The sequence below is a fragment of the Bactrocera neohumeralis genome, chromosome 5 (assembly GCF_024586455.1).
Source record: "Bactrocera neohumeralis isolate Rockhampton chromosome 5, APGP_CSIRO_Bneo_wtdbg2-racon-allhic-juicebox.fasta_v2, whole genome shotgun sequence".
NCBI lineage: Eukaryota > Metazoa > Arthropoda > Insecta > Diptera > Tephritidae > Bactrocera > Bactrocera neohumeralis.
In genome coordinates, this window is record NC_065922.1 from 46,103,279 (window position 1) to 46,122,137 (window position 18,859).

At 36.1% G+C, this 18,859-nt stretch overlaps 2 protein-coding genes across 2 annotated transcripts in view; one reads left to right on the forward strand and one right to left on the reverse strand.

Moving 5' to 3' along the window:
* Positions 1-18,859, reverse strand: part of LOC126758939 (irregular chiasm C-roughest protein) — a 724,984-nt gene that overhangs the window by 424,740 nt on the left and 281,385 nt on the right. The window lies entirely within an intron of this gene.
* LOC126758947 (irregular chiasm C-roughest protein) overlaps positions 537-18,859 on the forward strand; it is a 122,708-nt gene continuing 104,385 nt past the window's right edge. The window contains exon 1 of the mRNA XM_050473438.1: positions 537-634. The gene's annotated coding sequence lies outside the window, so the exon portion shown is untranslated. The remainder of the gene's footprint in view (positions 635-18,859) is intronic.

The window sequence follows — 18,859 nt, forward strand, 5'->3', positions numbered from 1 at the left end:
TATTTCCCCTCTAAAAAACAATGCTTTATAACACATAAAATTCTTTTTAATCCAATTTTTAAACTAACACAAATTGCTTCACCCAGAGTACTATATCTCATTAAATATTAGTTACTCAGTTGACAAATACGTGTCTACATATTTTTTAAAGATAGAGGCTGACTAGAAATCATATAGATGGTATTAGTAGCGCCATCTACACACATATGTATGTATGTATCAGCCACAGTCCTCCAGTTTCTACTATAAATATGTTTAAACAGCAGATTGCATTTATTTAATACTAGTGTACACTACGCCGAATATATGTACTGGTTAGATTTTGATCTATATAATTAAAATTGCTTGAATATACTATTTATTTAGTGATTTTCTACTTTTATGTGGATTTTATGCGGTCAATAAGATCTAAAAACTATTGAATGACACTTTAATTGTTTAAAAAAAACTCCAATAATTTTATTACATCATAAGAAATCCATAAACCCGCAATAAGATTCAATACTCTTTTCTGTCCTACAGATTATTAAAAAACGACTGCTGAAAATCGGATATATTTACACAACAAAGTCAAAAGCAGTGGAATGAAAAATTATGGATATTGCAAAGCAAATATGTAAATGATGGCGCCAAAGTGAGTAACAAATCATATTTTTATATGAGTTTATTATATTTTTATACACTACACATATTTACAATCATACATACAAGTATAACAGCGTTGAGTGGGACTCGGTCATATTTTTTAAATAAAACCAAAGTGCACAACTCGCAAGTGCCATTATGCTATTTAAATATTAAATTAGTAACGAAAATGGCAAGGTTGCTGAAATCAAGTCTGGATTTTTTAAATTTTAGCCAAATATACAACAATACTGAGTGCAATAATTTTTTGCCTTAAAACAAATGATAATATTTACAATCGTCCTTTTTGCTCTAAGGATGCTAGCCATAACAGTAATGCTAAAAATTAAAAATGCATCGTAAAGCGAAAATCGGGAAATGTAAAACACGTGAAAAACTAAACTCACAACCGAAATCAATTTGTTTGCGGATTTTCAAACAATGCATAAACTAACGAGCGCGTGTCGCAGGAAAAACGAAAACTGCACAATTTTTAAATACATAAGAGTCAGTCGGAATTAATGCGCAAGCTTTTAAATTGAATTTTTTCGAGCAATGCTTTACATACTTTACATAGTTGTACATTAATATATACAGTTATAAATAGTTTTGTTGCGATGGCCTGACGCTTGCCGGCTTTAAACCAAACAAAGGCACTTTTAATTGAAATGTAATCACCGTGCGAATAAATATTGTTATGGCATTCACTCATATAACGCGGCCGCTGCTCGATATTAACACACCCGCGACATGATATCACATTTATGACTAGCTGCAACATGCAATATATGTACAGTATATATGTATATGTATGTGCATATGCCTGTATTTCCGCGCATTAATTTTTAAATTAAATATTGGAAAAGTCCGCTGTTTTTTTCTTTCAAATATTGGCCCGGACTTTTGATGGCAAATGTCAACAGCGCATTTTTTGTTTTTGTTGATTTTGCCACCGAACATGTTGCAACAGCTGTTTATGTCAATAATTACAATTGTGCTATGAATGCGTTTAATATTAATTGGATATGCAGTCGAACTGCAACGCGTAGGCCGGTATTTAACATGGTCATCCTTTAAATCATAATTTCGCTGAATTGTTGAAATTTTGCTTGAAAAGAGTATTCAAAAGTTGATAGCGATTATATATGTAAGATGATGTCAAACTCACAAACCTATGTCTCGTCGGCAGTTCTAGTGCTCTCCATGATTCGGAATTTGCACTATCAAGCATGTCCAAAGAAACTTGTGTACGGCACTATTTAAAAAAAACTTTGCTTTATCGGAACGAGTTTAGCAAGAACGTGATTCATACCCAAAATATCCACTTAAATCATTCGAACGGATTCGCGAGAAATGTCGAGCCCTCATGTCATCCCTCTAGCGCTTGCCTGAACATTTCCAAGTGCAGTATCGTGTCTTCAACGATCTCTCGACCGTCGTTGCAGGTTTTGTACCAGTCGGAGGTGTGTGTTTTTTGTAAAACTGAATCACCGTTAGCCTTTTCCAATATTCGCAACGATTCCACACATGAAATTTGTTTAAAAATACAAAATTTAAAACAAATTCTTGATTCGACATTTTTTTCCATTAAAAAAATCGCAACTCACTACTGAGCTGTACCGACTTAAGCAACTGATATTTCAAAAAAATGTACAAGGTGCGTTCCATAGCAAACAGGACTTAAAAAAAAACAGAAAAAATCTGTTTTTCGGCAAAATCAATTTATTTGATTCAAAATAGTCTTCTTCTGCTCCAATATAGCTTTTGCACGGTCCAAAAACATGTCGGGTGTTTTAGCTCGTTGACCGGTATGACCGCCAGTTTGCCGGTGCAAGCCTTTTGAATGGCCTCTACGTCTGCATAACATTCTACTTTCATGGGAAAAGTCATTTTTCCGAAAAGGAAGAAGTCGCACGGTGCCATATGAGGTGAATACGGGGAGTGGTTAATGGTTAAAATGTGATTTTTGGTCAAATAATCGTCCTTCAAATATTGGATTCTGAGCAATTTTTGGTCGTCAGTCAATTTGTGCGGAACACACCTTTCGTAAGCCCAAATGTTCGGTCAAAATGCGATAAATCGATATTTTGGAGATGTTCAATTCCATTTCCATGAATTTCAATGATGATTTCGGCTGATTTTTGATGAATTCACGCACAGTTTCGATGAAATTTCCTGTGATCATGGATTGTGATTGGCACACATGTTGATCGTCATTTATGTCCTCACGAGCACTGTGAAAACGTTGAAACCACTCGTGCGCTCTGCTACGGGATAGACAATCATCGCCATAAACTTGTTTCATCAATTGAAACGTTTCGGTAAAAGTTTTACCAATTTTAAAACAAAATTTAATGTTGGTTCTTTGTTCGAAGCTCTTTTTCGCACGATAACACGAACATACTGATACTTAAACCACAATAACTTCACTTCCAATCTATGAAATGTCATGAAATTCTCACTGGACAATCGATAAGGATAGCAGATTCTAACGCACCAGACGACATATAGATGGCGCCACCAGGGGGCGCTAAATTCAAAAAGTCCTGTTTACTTTGGAAAGCACCTTGTATGTATTTTGCTAAATTGGTGGACTGTCCTTATTTACTGCGCCAAATACATTATAAGCGCGATCTGTCAAACTGATTGAAATATCATTTTCATTGGTAGGAAAGGACCTAACCTAGTATAATTATAAGCGATAATAAATATATCAAAAGGGTATTAAATTTGTTTTCGAAACCAATAACTGAATTCAAACACTTAAACTTAATTAATTAAAAACACTCAATTTTAAAAAGATGTAAGTGTTGTCCAAAACTAGTTGACTCAAAACTTCGGTTCATATCTCGTTAATATTTTGTTTCACCACACACACCACATCCTTTTTGGCACACTATTTATGAGATACTTTATAATATTTGAGCTTATATTTTGCCATGCGTGGAGGGTCCGCTCTCAAAATTCATTTACAGTCCTTGGAGCTTCCCTTTCGGCAAATTTTTTCCTTTTTATATGGCTCCAATGTACTCAATGGGGTTCAAATAATTGTTTCGGATCATTTCGGATTATTGTGCTGCATGAAAATATCTCCTTAGCTGCATTCGAATTCAATTATATCCATATTTGCAAGATATGAGTCGTGCAGAATATCAATATACATAAGCTGCGTCACGCATTAAACCATCGATTCGCCGAAGTTTACCCAGCTCATTTGCGCGAAAACGTCCCCAAGCCATCAGTAATCCACTTCTAAATCTAATTTTATGGCATACACACACCAAGCCTGTTTATCAGTCTGTGTCCATGAGAGCCCACCTGATCCTATTCTATTAATTTCGGTTTCTTCGTTGGTGAAATGTTCACATTCTTTGCCGAATTATAATCGAGCCTTACGGAGCTTATCACATTACAACGCTTTTCACCATCGCTTTAGCCATGAGCCCGTTATTTTTCAGGCATCTTGATTTCTGTCTTGTCACTCACACTAAATAAATGGATCTCTCTAATGATGATAATTAATAAAGAGCCTGGCAATTCGTACAGCAGTTGGGGACAATTTATGCGATGGCCTCCACTCCATCGTGGCCCTGTTGAACTATTTTGTATAAATCCAAGAGAATCTTTATATTTTTCGTAATTTCTCGTAAAGAAAAAAACATTTTTTTATTGCAAATATTCCATATATCTTGGGTTCTAAATAAATAAAGGAGTATATGCACATATTTACATTTCTCGTGTTAAATTTGATTTGAAACTCAATTTTGTCTTACAGCGGACAAAACTGTTCAGACACTCCTTCTGTTTGCTTCCATTCAAAGAGATAGTAAAAGTCCCGTTACTTAAAAAAATCTTAACAATTTGAAAATTATTGCAATATTGATGAATTAACAAGCGAACTTAAATGACATATGTATATTCGTGAACAGTTTTGTCCCTTACTGTATATACAGAAGAATACAATTCCTACTGAATGTCCTCCCGTCCATGACTGAAGTGCATAAGTAAAAATTGAGAAAACCTTTTCCAGTGAAAAGTGGACGTGGGCCTTTTGCAGGGTATAATGGTCATAGGAGTATCTCACAACCTAATATCGCTATTTCAACCAGACTTCCTGCAAGGAAGTATTTTAAAGAATTCTTTATTTATTGTGAGGTTGTATAGGTTAAATGAGATAATAATTCTCCCCCAAACCGTACACAACTGTTATAGTGAAAACTACTAAATGTTTCACAACCAGGATGGTAGGTAAGGGCTTTATAGAAATAAAAATTAAACAGGGCGTGAGACAACTTAAATTTAGGTGAAAACTAATATCTCAACATTGTTATCTTTTAGTTTGGCGAAATCGGAATACGTTCACCGCTACTTTTTATATAACGCAATTTTGAATTTCAAAATAGAAAACAAATGGTGTCCTTAAAATACTTCTAATATCTCATAATTGTTGAAATCGAAGTATAACTTATCGAGCCCTCAGTTACCGCACATGTGGAGTACCTATGGTTGACGTTTTACCTAAAATAGGTCGATCTCTAAGATATATCAATAAAACTGAAATAATATTCTTTTGGTAATAAAAGGTAAAATCGGTATTCATAAATATTCATTCCCGTTTCAGGCATATATAAATTTCAATTAAGTTCTCAAAATGTGTCTCAAGTGAACACATTTCATCCACTGAATTCCAAATCTCCACTTGAGGCCTTGGACTTTAGACCAACAACATTTATCAAAGGTTAAAATCACTGAAAGTCACGGAGGCAAAAGGAAAGTGTGGTTTAATATTCTTTTTTAAATGGATGTCTAAATGCAGAGTATCAATAGTACCTGGGGGGAAAAAGGATTAAAAATTAACAAAAGTTCGCGAGCTAAATTTCAGATGGATTTCTCAAAAACTGAGGGACTAGTCCGCGAATAAACAGTAAGACAGGCGGATAAACTGACAACTGGACATGGCTAAATCGACACAGCTCGTTATGCTGATCATTAACATATGTATGTATGTATATATTTTGTACGGTCTTCGACTTTTTTTCTGGGTGTTACAAACTGCGTACCATACTTAATATTCCCTGTTCAGGGTATAAAGTATAAATCTATAAGTTGCTACCAGCAAACTTATCTGGTGCTTTTAAATTTAAGAACTTATGTAAATACCTATTTAAAACAATTAAATTCGCATTAGTTCCCAATTGCTGTATCTAGTATAATTTTGAAATTCAACAGAACAAGAAAGCCTCTGAGCTCCTTGCGACGCGGTACTGTCAGCTGTCTGGTATGCGACGGCACAAAAATGCAGCCGACATCCTGTCCGAGTTCAAAAGCAGACGTACACAAGGTCATATACAAGGCACTGAAATGTATGTATATATTTGTCTGCTTACACGGCTGTTTTATAGTTTTTGCACTCATTTGCACTTGCGCCGCGACTAGACGCTGAAATGTAGACTATTTTTGGATAGCCTTTTGGTGGAGTCGAAAAAAATGGTATTTTATACTGTTATGTCTTTTTTAAATACTCGCGTGGCTTGGTTTTTCACTTTTCAGTGAATCATACATATAAATGTACATATGAATGTACTCTGCAACGGTAAAGTGTACATCTGCGGCAACTTCACGGTCACACATGTGCGGCACATATGGACTTTATTGGATTTTTGTTTGTGAATGTGTGTGTGTTCAATTTAGTGTCCATTGAGCGGCAACATTTAGTGCGCGAGTGAAAAAACGCTGGAAAAGACAAAAACAAAAACAAAAACAAAATTTAATGAAAAGTGCAAGAAATTCATTAACATTGACGAGGCACAGCGCTAACGCGGACGCGTAATGGCAAAGGAATGTCGCGAGTTTACACAGAAAACCGTTTTATAAAAGTGAATGAAGCCAACTGCAAGACTTTATAAGAAACAACTAAACTCTGTCGCTTTTAAATAAAACCAAATCACTTCTTCTTGCGCTCGAATTTCAGTTTCAAGCGAAAAATCTTTTTGCTTTAATTTAATTGAAAGTATTTTGCTGCGGCTGGGAAAATACTTGTAGCTAGCATGTGGCAGCAGAGCGGTTGGGCATCGGTGGAGTGAAGAAAGTGATTGGAGTGAAGAACCTGCATGCGGCATGCTTGTCAGCTCGCAAACGAGACGCGACAATTTGTTAAGCGATTATGTTTCTGCCTGTGTGCTGGTGTGGGTTTGTCGAAATATCTGTCCCGCCAAGTGATTATTGAAGTACTTAGCTCTTAATGTTGCTTTGAATTTCTGCTTTGACTTTTGTTGTTGTTGCTGTTCGGTTTAAATGGCTGTAAATTATCCACTTCACTCAGTTTTTCCCAACTCATTTTTTTCGCTCTCTCAAAACTCATCTTTCGCCATTGGCATTTAAATGTTTGCACTTGTTGCAATGCTGATGTTGCATGCCACATGCAATTGTAGTGTTTAGAACGCTTGAGCGTGTCGCAGCAGCTTCAGGAATGAAGCAGATAAATTAAAAAAAAATTACCGAGAAATGTCAATCATGTCAAAAAGAGTGAGTGCTACAAAGTGTAATCGCCTGGTGATTACAGCGGATTTTGGTTTACATGTAAATATGTATGTATTTAGGTATCTTTTTTAATACTCGTATCAAAGAGCCATCATTGCAAACAAATAAGTGATTTAAATCATCGGTAGTTGTGGCTTCCTTGCAATTTATGAAGAGGCAACCAGCCCCTCTTTGAGCATAAAACCTACAGAGATCTGGGAACTTAGAACTTTATGTTTTGGGCAAGGATTCACAGAGAGTCGGTAATACAGGAAAGATTGTATCATCCAATTCGGGCCAAAAATATTCGGTTATCATTGTGCGGTAGCCATTCCCATTCACAGTAACGTCGGTCCGTAATAACCGAAATACAATGGTGACTCAAGGAGTACGTGTGGGTTGCTGCCTGATCAATAATGCTTATTTTGATTATTGACGAAGCCATCCCCGCCTGAAATGAGCATCATCGCTAAAGATGATGTTTCAATGAAAATCTGGATATTTTTCAAGTTGTTGGTCAGCCCAACAGGCCAAGATCTTTTCGCAAAATTCGCCACCATGACGTCACAGAGATGCCCAACGCTTAAAAACGACGTGTGAGGGACTGATTTGTGTCTTCCTCAATTGATGCGCTAGCGGCAGTAATATTCTCGACACTAAGGGCACTTCTTTGTTTCACTGGCACGGGAACACTTTTTACTGTGTCTGTGGATTCAAAATTTTCGACTAGGTGCTCAATTGTTGATCGGAGAGGATCATGATGACCATAAAGTGGACGTAGAGCTCTTAAAATGGAGGCCACTGACTGCAAATTTCGGTAGTAAATTCTAATAGTTTCGACTCGTTGTTGGATTATACATATATTTTTCCATGACGAAATGTCAAACCATACTGAAGGAAGTGTCAAAAGAGCGAAGCGTCGTTTGCTGTCCCTATCGGTATACTTCTGTAGCGTCCCTATTAAAAAACCCATTTTTTGCTAACATTAGAATTAAAGGTAATAATCGCCTATCGTAATTGGATATTTAGAGAAACCCAGCTTTAGGAAAAAAGTTGAGGCCCCTTAAATGATTATCAGGTTATGAGTTTTATAAGGTACAGTTCAATGAAAGTATTATTTATTTCAAATAATCGTTAACAATAGTTCAAAAGCATTTTTATATAGAACATATTTGTTCTCTCGAAGCTTGGGTGTTTTTAGACCCTAATATTGAGCACTTCTCTATTCCGCAGTACTTGCAACTCTTGTGTTAATTTTTATCGCGGTTTGAGTTTGATTTTTCCAATAGGTCTACGTACATCCTTTTGGCTGAAAATGTCGTTGCATGCAACACTCACAGCAGCTTGACTAGTTGTGCCTGGATTCTGCTCGTTACAGTTTTTCTCAGCTCCTTATAACTAATTTTATTGTCTTGCACATTGAATGATATGAATGTAATCACCATCGACTGGCCGCTTAATTATAGTTTAGACTTCAAAAAACATGCTTAAACACACACATATGTACATAAGTATGTTTATGTATAAATATACATACATATATGTAGGTATACAATATATAAAATACACACAAACGTGATTAGACGGGTTTTATTTATTTATTTCTCATATAATTACTGCTTTAACTTCTGCTCTATTTTTTCCGTTTTTCTTGTTTTTTTATAATGTTTGTATGTCGTAAAGTTAATGACGAGAATGCCGACATTTAGTATGCCATGCATTTCCGGTAGCTGACACACGGTTTCTGTTATTGTTTCTAGCAACATTTATGGCCTTTTCCTCTTCTCAAGAAATAGCATTAACCTGCGCTTGCGTGCAGCATCCAGTCGTTATACATATGTATATGGCATATACTATATATATGTGTGTATGTATGTATGTATTCTCTATATGCACCTTTTATTGCAGCGCTGACTCTTATGCCTGAACTGTTGAACCCTTGTTTACTTTACAGATGCGCAGGCGTTGCTGCTGCGCTTGGGACAGGCATCTTTACACGTAAAGGCACTCACATTTTCGGATATACTTACATAAGTATATGTTTGTATATTTACAAATCATTTTTTGTTAAAATGTTGTCTTAGTTTACAGAATTCACATAAGTATCTATTCCTATAAAAGTATATAAATATACCATATGTATGTACAGTAGAATCGCGCAAAAGTTAACTCGCGAGAAATGTTAAACCTTCGGCTAAGTTGACCGATTTTGAGTGTCCACGTACCGCTCTAAAACGTTAACTTTTGGTGAACTTTTTTGAAATTATCTTTTTTTTCAAACCCAACGGTTTGACTGGCAAGATAAACAATTGCTATGTATTCCCTGATTTTCTATCTAAACAAATATTGTCGGTGTCGCGAGGTATATACATTGTTTGTCATGGGCGTTTTAACTTGTGAGTGGTTTATAGTTAATGTATAAAAAAATGTCAACAAAGCAGAAAAAATCATTGCAAATCAGATTAAATTAATGAAAAGACGGCACCTGGCCGAAAAATAGCTAGGGATAGAATCACATTTATAATTGGTAAATCCGCATCCCCCTTGCTTCAAAGGGTTTCAAACCCCATTGGAATATGCTAATGCGCAAAAGTCTGGGATGAATTCAGACGACTTCGGGAGGTACAATCGTTACTGTACAAGGTGGGTGGTGTTAACGACAGCAGTGAAGTCATCGAAAATTTAAACGACGATCAAAATACGGAAGACGACGCAAATTTCGGAGTGTCTGACAATGAAGTTGAAGAACCAGTTATCAAGGAGAATATGCAACAACAGAAAGTGAGTTTTTCGGAAGCAGTTGAATGCATCAATACCTTGATAAAGTGGTATGAAAACAATAATGATGCAAATCAGATATCACATACTATTAATATGCTGACGAAAATTGTCAGAAGCTATTGCACAAAAGAAAAGAAACAAAGAAGTCTCGGCCGCTTCTTTAAACCAGTCCTTACAAATTTATATGTACTTTAGAGTGATTCAAAAAAAAAAATTTTTTTTTTTCCTTTCGTACTCGGAAAAATAGGTTCCCCTCTAAGAAAGGCTCTCCACACATGAGTTTTTAATTGTAACGGAAAGTCCTCCAACATACAGTTTTCTATTTTTTCTTATTATCAGATAGAAAAATTTATATCTCGCTTCCAACTACTTGAAAAAATATTTTGTTCCTTAGATTTTGTAGGAAATTGAATGCTCTACAAAAAAGGTCTACTAGGATTTTTTCGTAAACCCAACCGTTTAAAAGATATTAACGGTTGAAGTTTGATTATTTTTGGGAAAATTTTTTATTTCTTATGAATTCTTAATGGTAAAACACTCTTGGGTCATTTTGGTTAACTTTTTCGCGGTTTTACTGTACATATATGCATACACATATATACAAGTATATTACGATGAGCCGACATCTAACCTAACGAAGACATGGGTAAAAATTATTGTTTTTACAGAAACAAAAATATCCCTGCAAGGTAAAAATTTTAATTTATGTTGAAATGTGTAGGTGAACATTCAAAGTTTCTCATGCAAAAACACCTAAGAACTATGTTTTAATTAAAAACCAAAACTTAAACGTTTCAAAAGTTTTGGTGAAACATTTTTTCATTGTGGACTCTTTTACAGAATAAAATTAAAAAAAAAAACTGATTCAGTCGGATTAACAATTTCTTTTACTATCCCTCTGAGGTAGAGTTTTTAGGAATTTTTATGGACTACCGCAATGTAAAAAATGTTAACCTAAACTGTTCAAAAGTTTTCATATTTATCTTTTTCTTCTTTATTGGCGTAGACACATCTTACGCGGTTATAGCCGAGTTTACAACAGAGCGCCAGTCGTTTCTTCTTTTCGCGATTTAGCGCCATGATCCTTCCTCATGGTCGGACAATCGAGTTTACCATCTTTTTCTCTGACATTCAGCAGGCTGGAGAAGTGTACCTTCTGTAATTTTAGTATGATCTAGGCATCAGTCGCTGGATCACCTCTGGGGGTTCTACAAGAGTATGCTCCAATCATGAAATTTTGTGTTAGTCGCCGCATGTTTTCGTAGGAATATCTAGCGTTACCCCTGTCAAAAATATTTTCACGTTCTTCGTACTCACTCATCTCGGCCTCTTAATTCTTTTGTCTGCAAATGCGTCTCGCATCCCTCTTTAACTCTCCGTGTCTATTCCATTCCGCATTGTCTGTTGTGATTGCAGCATCTCAACGTCGAGCCTTCCTTGTGTTGGTTACCATGCGTTTTTTTGCTGCACAGAGGCAGGTGTCTATCTTCGCTGGAACAAGATAGTGGTCCGAGTCTATGCTAGGACCTCAGAGCGTACACATGTCTGAAACACAGGAGACGTGTCTTCCATCTATAACAACATGCTAAATCCAGCTCTTGGATTTTCGATCCGGAGACCTGGCTGTCTTGATGAATTTTGCTAGAATTTAGTACAACAGATAACTATATTTCGGCCCACGGCAAAGTCGTTCAGCTTGAACTCATTTGGAGATGTTTCATCAACGGAAAACGGAATTTACCGACCGTTGAGCCAAATACACCTTCTTTGACATCGTGTCGGGCGCAGCTCTCATAGGAAGCGCTCGTAGAAGACACATCGTCCATTTCTTCCATCGGGCCGTGGGCACTAATCAGCGATATGTTGAAGAGCTTCGCTTTGGTACGGATTACGGATAGACGCTCATCCACCGGGATGAATGCCAGGTCTCAGCGACGAAGTCTTTTTCCCACCACGAATTCAAGAGAATGGCGCTCTAAGAACTTTCCTCACTTACGTGAACTTCTACACATGGCTCCATATTTAGGTGAAAAGATATTTTTTAATCTGTTGTTTAAATAGGAAACTTTGAATGCTCACCGACAGCTTTTAAAAAGAATCTACACAGTTTCCTAGCAGGGATATTTTTTCTTTGCAGATTCCATTACCTATACTTGTACAAACTTAAGGTCAGGCAGGGAACTATGTATACTATATACCACATGCAACACTTGCTCAAATTGTTGTTTTCGTATGTACGAGTATTAATATATAAGTATATAATCATTTAAGTGCCTTCCTCATACTCATAGACGTATTTCTATATGTTTGTGTTTAAATTCTGCAATGCGGCAGCAACTTGTCAATTGTGATTATCCTGTGAGAAACTGTGAAAATTATATAAATTTCTAGCCGTGATTAAAGATCATCTTAAGCAGTTACGTATGTATCACGTGCATGCTTACATACTTGTAAGTAGTCTGAGTGTAATTATTAGGGGATGAGCACTTTAAACGCTTGCCAATACTTGAGGTTCATGGCACCGTCTTGGCTCCTCGTGTGTATGTATGTCTACCTTAGCGCAGATTAGAAAATTCCCACACGTCCAAGCCGGAAAAATCATAATTTGTGCGGCTCGTTACATAAACAGCGCCTACTTTTACTTTGAAACCTGTCCATCAAATTAGAACAGTGTTCTACACACACAGCCACAAACAAATGCTGGTTTGTTCTATGTGTGTGTGGATTTGTGTACATGCCACGACCTTGTTGCAATTATATTTCCTTACTTTGTGTTTTCTTTGCTTTATTATTATTGTTATTAGTATTTTTTCCTTTTTGCTGCCGCAAATCAAAGACAGAATGCCGACAATTAGTGTTTAATTTTTCACATACACACATTGTACATACATTCAAAAATATACATGTTATATGTACGTATATACAAAGCTGAGTGGTTAAAGCCTGTCTCGTTCTCGTAAAATACGAAAATTACTTAAAATACACGAATTAAAATTCGGTGTTAATTATAGACTAGTTGTATCTAAGATATATGCGCAGGAAGTGCTAGACAATTTGAGAACTAAAAGTGCACCTTAAAACGCATAATTTTTTTTTAGAACTGCTTGTTTGGTCTTGTTAACTAAAAAATATAAAAATCGAAATGAAAGACTCGTTGAGACCACACAGTTAGAAAGAGGCCTTCAGAAAAGGAGTAAAGGCATATACTTATAAATCTTTCCACCTCTGTTCTTTTACATAAGTATTTTGTTGTTATTGTTTTATTTGGTTTTAAAGGGCAGTATAGAGAAAATCGGATTGATATTCAATTTTCTCTATTTTTTATTGATGTCACATGTGTTCGTGTAGATATGTAGATACATATATGATAATATAATAATGATCGGATAAAGCATCCAGATTGAGGAAGAAATAGAAGAAAATATATGTATTTACCGGGCCTCCTGAGAACTCCGGACCAGGTTGGTATTTGCCTCCATATCCTTCTTCTCCCCTTCACCGTAGTCTTAACTAACACAACATGACACACTCAGCCTTGTTTATAACTTTTTTTGTAATAAGGATCCTTATGATCGACTTTGATGTTAATTCATCAAATCAAATTTATGAGTACTCTTTTCTGAAGACCGCCCTTTAAGGTGTCTAGTGTGGCAGCTTCAAAACGGCGACGGTATCAATTGTTTTATTGCGATTTTCGGCGTCACTAAAAAAGGTCCTTCTCTAATGTTGTAATACCGGCCCTCTCTATACATGACAATAAAAAACAATTCTCTGCTAGAAATTAGTTTCCTTACAATGACCTATGGTCGAAAAAAATTCAAAATAGCATGTCTTTTTCAAAAATTTTCTTTTTATCCAAAATTGCAGAAGCGGTCCTATTTTTAAAGTTCTTAAACTTCAAATATAGTAGATCTAGTAATATATTTTGTTTTTTTGAAGATCAAGTTTCAGATTATTCGACATTTTGGGGTCGATAATTCCAGGTCAGGCTAATACTTTGGAGATTCTTAGCATCGTCTTCCTCTAGAACAATCAATCGTAAATATCAAGAACGTCAAGAGCTGTTACAATAATTAAATTGGTGCCGTTTGTCAAAAGATTATTATTTTTCCACTGTTCCAATATTCGGAATATGCTACAGTCCTTGCAGGTTCACCAAAAAAGACATAGTATTTGTCATTGATTTGAAGGGCAGACAATAATATCTTACCGAGGAGTTCTTTTTCAAATTTATGCTGAATATGCTCTAACTGGGGAAACGAGCCCAAAATGGATTGCATCATTTAAAATTGGTGATTTTTTTTTTGGGAAGAGACATCCTGGAAGGCAAAAAAATCTTAAGATGAGGAATGGGGATATGATTCGATGAGGATTGTTGCCATACACAAGAAAAGCTTGCACAACATTTCGGACTTACTTAAGCATATTTTTCGAAATTGTAGAAACAGTCGGATAGATTCAAAAGCAAGTTAATTTGTTACCACATAAACCGAAGCCAAGGCATTGAAAAACGCTTTTGCATCAGAAATGCTGCTTGAAACCCTACTAAACGAAGTCGTTTTGCATCAGATTGTGAAGACTGGATCTATTACGAGCTCCTAAAACCAGGTGGAACCATAAATGGTGATGGGAAACGCTATCATCAGCGACTCAGCAAATTGAAGCGAGCCATTGCCGAAAACGTCCTGAATTTGAAACTAGGCACGAGGAAATAATTTTCGATCATGAAACGTTCAGCTTCACGTAGCAAGACCAGTTAAAAACTATTTTGAAAACAGAGCCTGGGAAGTTTTGCCTCACTGCTTTATAGTCGATACGGAATGCTCTGAAGGGAAAACGGTTCGCAACAAAACAGGGTAGCTAAAATTGTCTTGTTTATGTTTGGTCTCCAAGCCGGCGCAGTTCCTTTGAGATGGTTTTCACAAATTTCCAAAAAGGTGTGAAAATTATATATTTTCACTGTTGGCTGTTTTCAATACTATGATATATGTATGTTTATCTTAGATAAGCGTTCAAATTTTCAAATGAAAAATCGATGATGTGGACCCGGAATAATACAGTCCATAATTGTATACCCAACTCAAAGAGTATCTGTAGTCTGTATAGACGTCAGATTTGTAAAATATATTTAAAATTCCACAAAAAACAAGGAACATCCCAGGAGCATTAGTTTTATACCCACTTCAAGCCGAGTTAAACCTCTGACTGCAAGGTTCGTTAAGCAACCTGGGGTATCTATTAAAAGACACCGGCAAAGGAAAACATTTGACAAAAGCGAAACATAATTAAAGTTGGAAACTAGAAATATTCACGCACTGCAGTTGCACCCATTCTCATGGTCTACTAGAATGATTGGACTATAAAACCTATTGTTAAATAGCAAGCAGGTGAAAGCGATATTTTTTGTATTCGTATATGGTCCCGTTCGTACCTGTTTTAGGTAAGAAATGAAAATAATTTCCCTGCTAAACATAAGTAAACAATTTGTCTGAAAATAATAAACTTGCAAACATGACAATTATTTCGTAATTTACATGATCGCGGTGCACGCTTGGGGCAACCCACAGACCCAGTGGCTCCCACAGTGAACTGATTCACACACTTTGTTGTGTGTAGCAACGATGAAATTGATTTCCCGCAAAGAAAGTTATACAAGATCGAGGCAGTGAGTGAGCTTAAACATGCGCTTAAAAGCATTTGCCTTGCATGCACCATATCCATATCTAAAAGCAAAAAGCAAAAGGTAAAAGTAAACAAAAACACTATAAGTCGACAGTAAGTCATCTTGCAACAATAAGTGGCATAAGTAAGTGGAACGAAATACTGGTAAGCACAGAAGCAGGTTGCTGTGTCAGATGAATGAGCGGCACTTACGGCCACAAATAGCTAAGCAAATTTTTAAGGGCATTCAGAAAAAGAAAACAAAAACGTAATAATAATAAAATGTATAATCACAGTGTAATTGTTGGCAACTATTTTAATGAGTTGTGAAAATTAAATCTCTACCACCAACAGCGAGGCGAACAACGAAGCATGAATGAAGCGTGTTAGTAAAAGAAGAAATTGCTTTAAAGCGAAGAGGAAACACTTTTCACGACGGAAGCTGAAATCGCTGTAAAAATGCATGCAACAGCAATAGCAAAATAACACATAATCACAACAACAGCAGCAAATGATAATTTTGTAACAATGGTGGCTGCAGCACAACAAAACAACCAGTAATTTGTAGAAAACGCGACGAATGCGAACGCAGATAAAATAATAAACAAAACCAAAGTAAAAGACAACAACAAAAAATAACAAAAATGGTATGAGCAATAGAAAGAAATGAATTTGGAAGAAAAATATAGCGCGATGAAAAGAAAAATACACCAATAAAAACATAATTTCCTGTGCAGGGGTGTCGCATTTACCAAACCCACGCCAACATATTTGTTGTAAAATTATGTATATTTATGTGTAATTTTTCGACACTTTTGGTGATATTCATAAATATTTCCTGTGCGCACTCTCTTCCTAAGTTATTACCACTCTGCTGTACATACATGCAAGTATAATGCCTGTGAGAGAAACTACGACAGATGTTGCGCAATAAAGCAAATTGTTTAAGGTGTGAGCTTCCCTGTGATGTTTCCGTCGTGGTTTCAGAACTTATCTTAATTACCAAGTACACGTAAAGGAAATGTATTTAGATGTAATAAGACTAAGAACAAGTAAGCGCTAGGAGTATTACAACAGTAATAGTAGTTTCCTAAATAGAATTTAGGTAAGACAAGAAAAAACTTTAATTTCAGCTGCAACGAAGCTTTAATATCCTTCATAGCTTAAAAGGATCTTTACCTTTGATCTCTCAGTTTGTAAGGCAGTAATATGCTATTGTGGTCCGATTTGAGCAGTAGGGCAGTTTCGAGGAAGATATCTCGCCAAATAAAGAGAACTTTCCAAACACGGAAAGCTATATGATATAGTGTTGTTTTTGACAAAGATTATTATGTGAATTTGGATATATACATTAGATCGGATCGATTTACAGGGAACAAAAAAAAAAAAAAATCGCGAAGGCGGGTAATGTTCTAATGATCATTCTGAACAACTTTGGCTAAGAGACTATGGGTCTAAAACCTGTTTCGACCCAGCGAGTTTTAAGGTGAAGTTTTTGGGATTACAAAAATTATTTCGTCAGTTTTTCAGATAAATGATGTTTTCTATATTCACCAATATAATCAGTCTTGAGACAATTTTCAAAGAATCTTTGAGAAAACGCTGTATTTTGAATGGATAGATTTCTTTTGGGAAACATTTGTTCACAGTCAATGGATATTAAACCTACACTATATCATAAAAGATCTATGAAGTTATGCTTGTTCCAAAAACTTTATGCTAATAACGCTGACAAGGAGCTAGTCTTTTCCTGGAAAATTATTATTTGTCTTTCATTGATATATTTACTTACATAGCATACAAATTTCAAGGAAAGATTTCCTAGCAGTAAAAATTAACCCTTCTAAGCTAATTTAGGTCAGAGGTCGGAAGAGTCATGAATTGCAATTTCGAAACAAGTTTTTGTAGTTCTTTAATTCAGGGTGATTAATGTCTTTTTAATGAAGGACTGTATTTGTTTCATTCAAGCACACAGCAAAAAGATTTTAATCCATCATTTTGAGAAACCATTGCTCTTTGTTGTTAATAATGTGTTCGGAATATTTAATCTCCATTTTGTTTTAGAATTCTTTAAACTAATGATTGTTTATTATTGATTGTTTATTATTATCAAATGCATGGCCCTAACTAAGGAACCGCCGTCCACCCTGGGACCGCATTTATTGGGCCTACCAGATTTTCAACGGCGGTTTGTCACGTCGTTGTATAAGCATGACAGTTTTTCGACTTTTCCCATTCTGTAGAGGTACTTCTTGAAGTGTTCGTGTCCGGATAACAGCTGAGTTTTCTAAAAGTCGATTTTTCAGCTTATCCATAAGTTTAGGTCTTTTATTAATCTGTATTGTGTCTTTTCGGTCAATTGTGCTCTTGTTGTTTTCGGATGTTTTCTTTAGCTCCCACAACTTTTTCCTTCCGTATGCCAGAAGGTCAATTATACTTAGCTTATAACTAATATTGCATTGCCTGACACTATTCGGTAGGCTGATGCAGCTCTGAGGGCTGCGGTGCAGTGCACTCTGACCACTACCTTATAACGGTTTTTCTTTTTAAGCACATCTGCCCAGATCTCAGTTCCGAATAACGACGTTGATTGACTTCGACATTAGGATCTCTCGGCTTCCTTGGCTGGGGTCCACCAATGTTGGCCATTAGTCTGTTATTTTGGAAGGTAATTTTCGCTGCCTTTCCCGCGGCGTGCTGGATTTGTACTCAGAAGGTTAGCCTGGGTCCAGTCTTACGCCTAGGTAGTTTACTGGTTTTTGTGTCCTAAAATTATGCGTAGTCGTTTGCATACTTATTTCGAGGGATATGTACTTATTTGTTAGAAGAACTAACTCGGTTTTTTACATAGCGAGCTGAAAATTGTGTGAGTTGAGCCATGTTTGAACCCGTATCATGACCTGATTAAGCTTTCTTCGCGCTCCTTCTGTGTATCGTGCTGTATTTACTGCTACAATGTCGTCCGCGTAGTCAATTAGTACGATTCGTCAGGAATTTAGAGTTTTAGTATAGTGTCACAACTAATTTTCTACAAGTTTTGGCCGAGAATGGATCTTTGTGCTGCTCCCGACGTGACCGCAATCTGTCATGATCACCCTCTAGTTTGGCCAGAGGTTTCCGAAGAGAGAAGATCAAAACTGAAGAAACCTACTTATAATTTAAAGTCCGTCTGCTCTCAGCGACTTGCAAAAAAATTGGTTGTACTTTTTGGTTTCTATTCTATAATTCTTCTGTCATGTTCTCATAATTTTTCCCCATTTGGTTATTAATTATA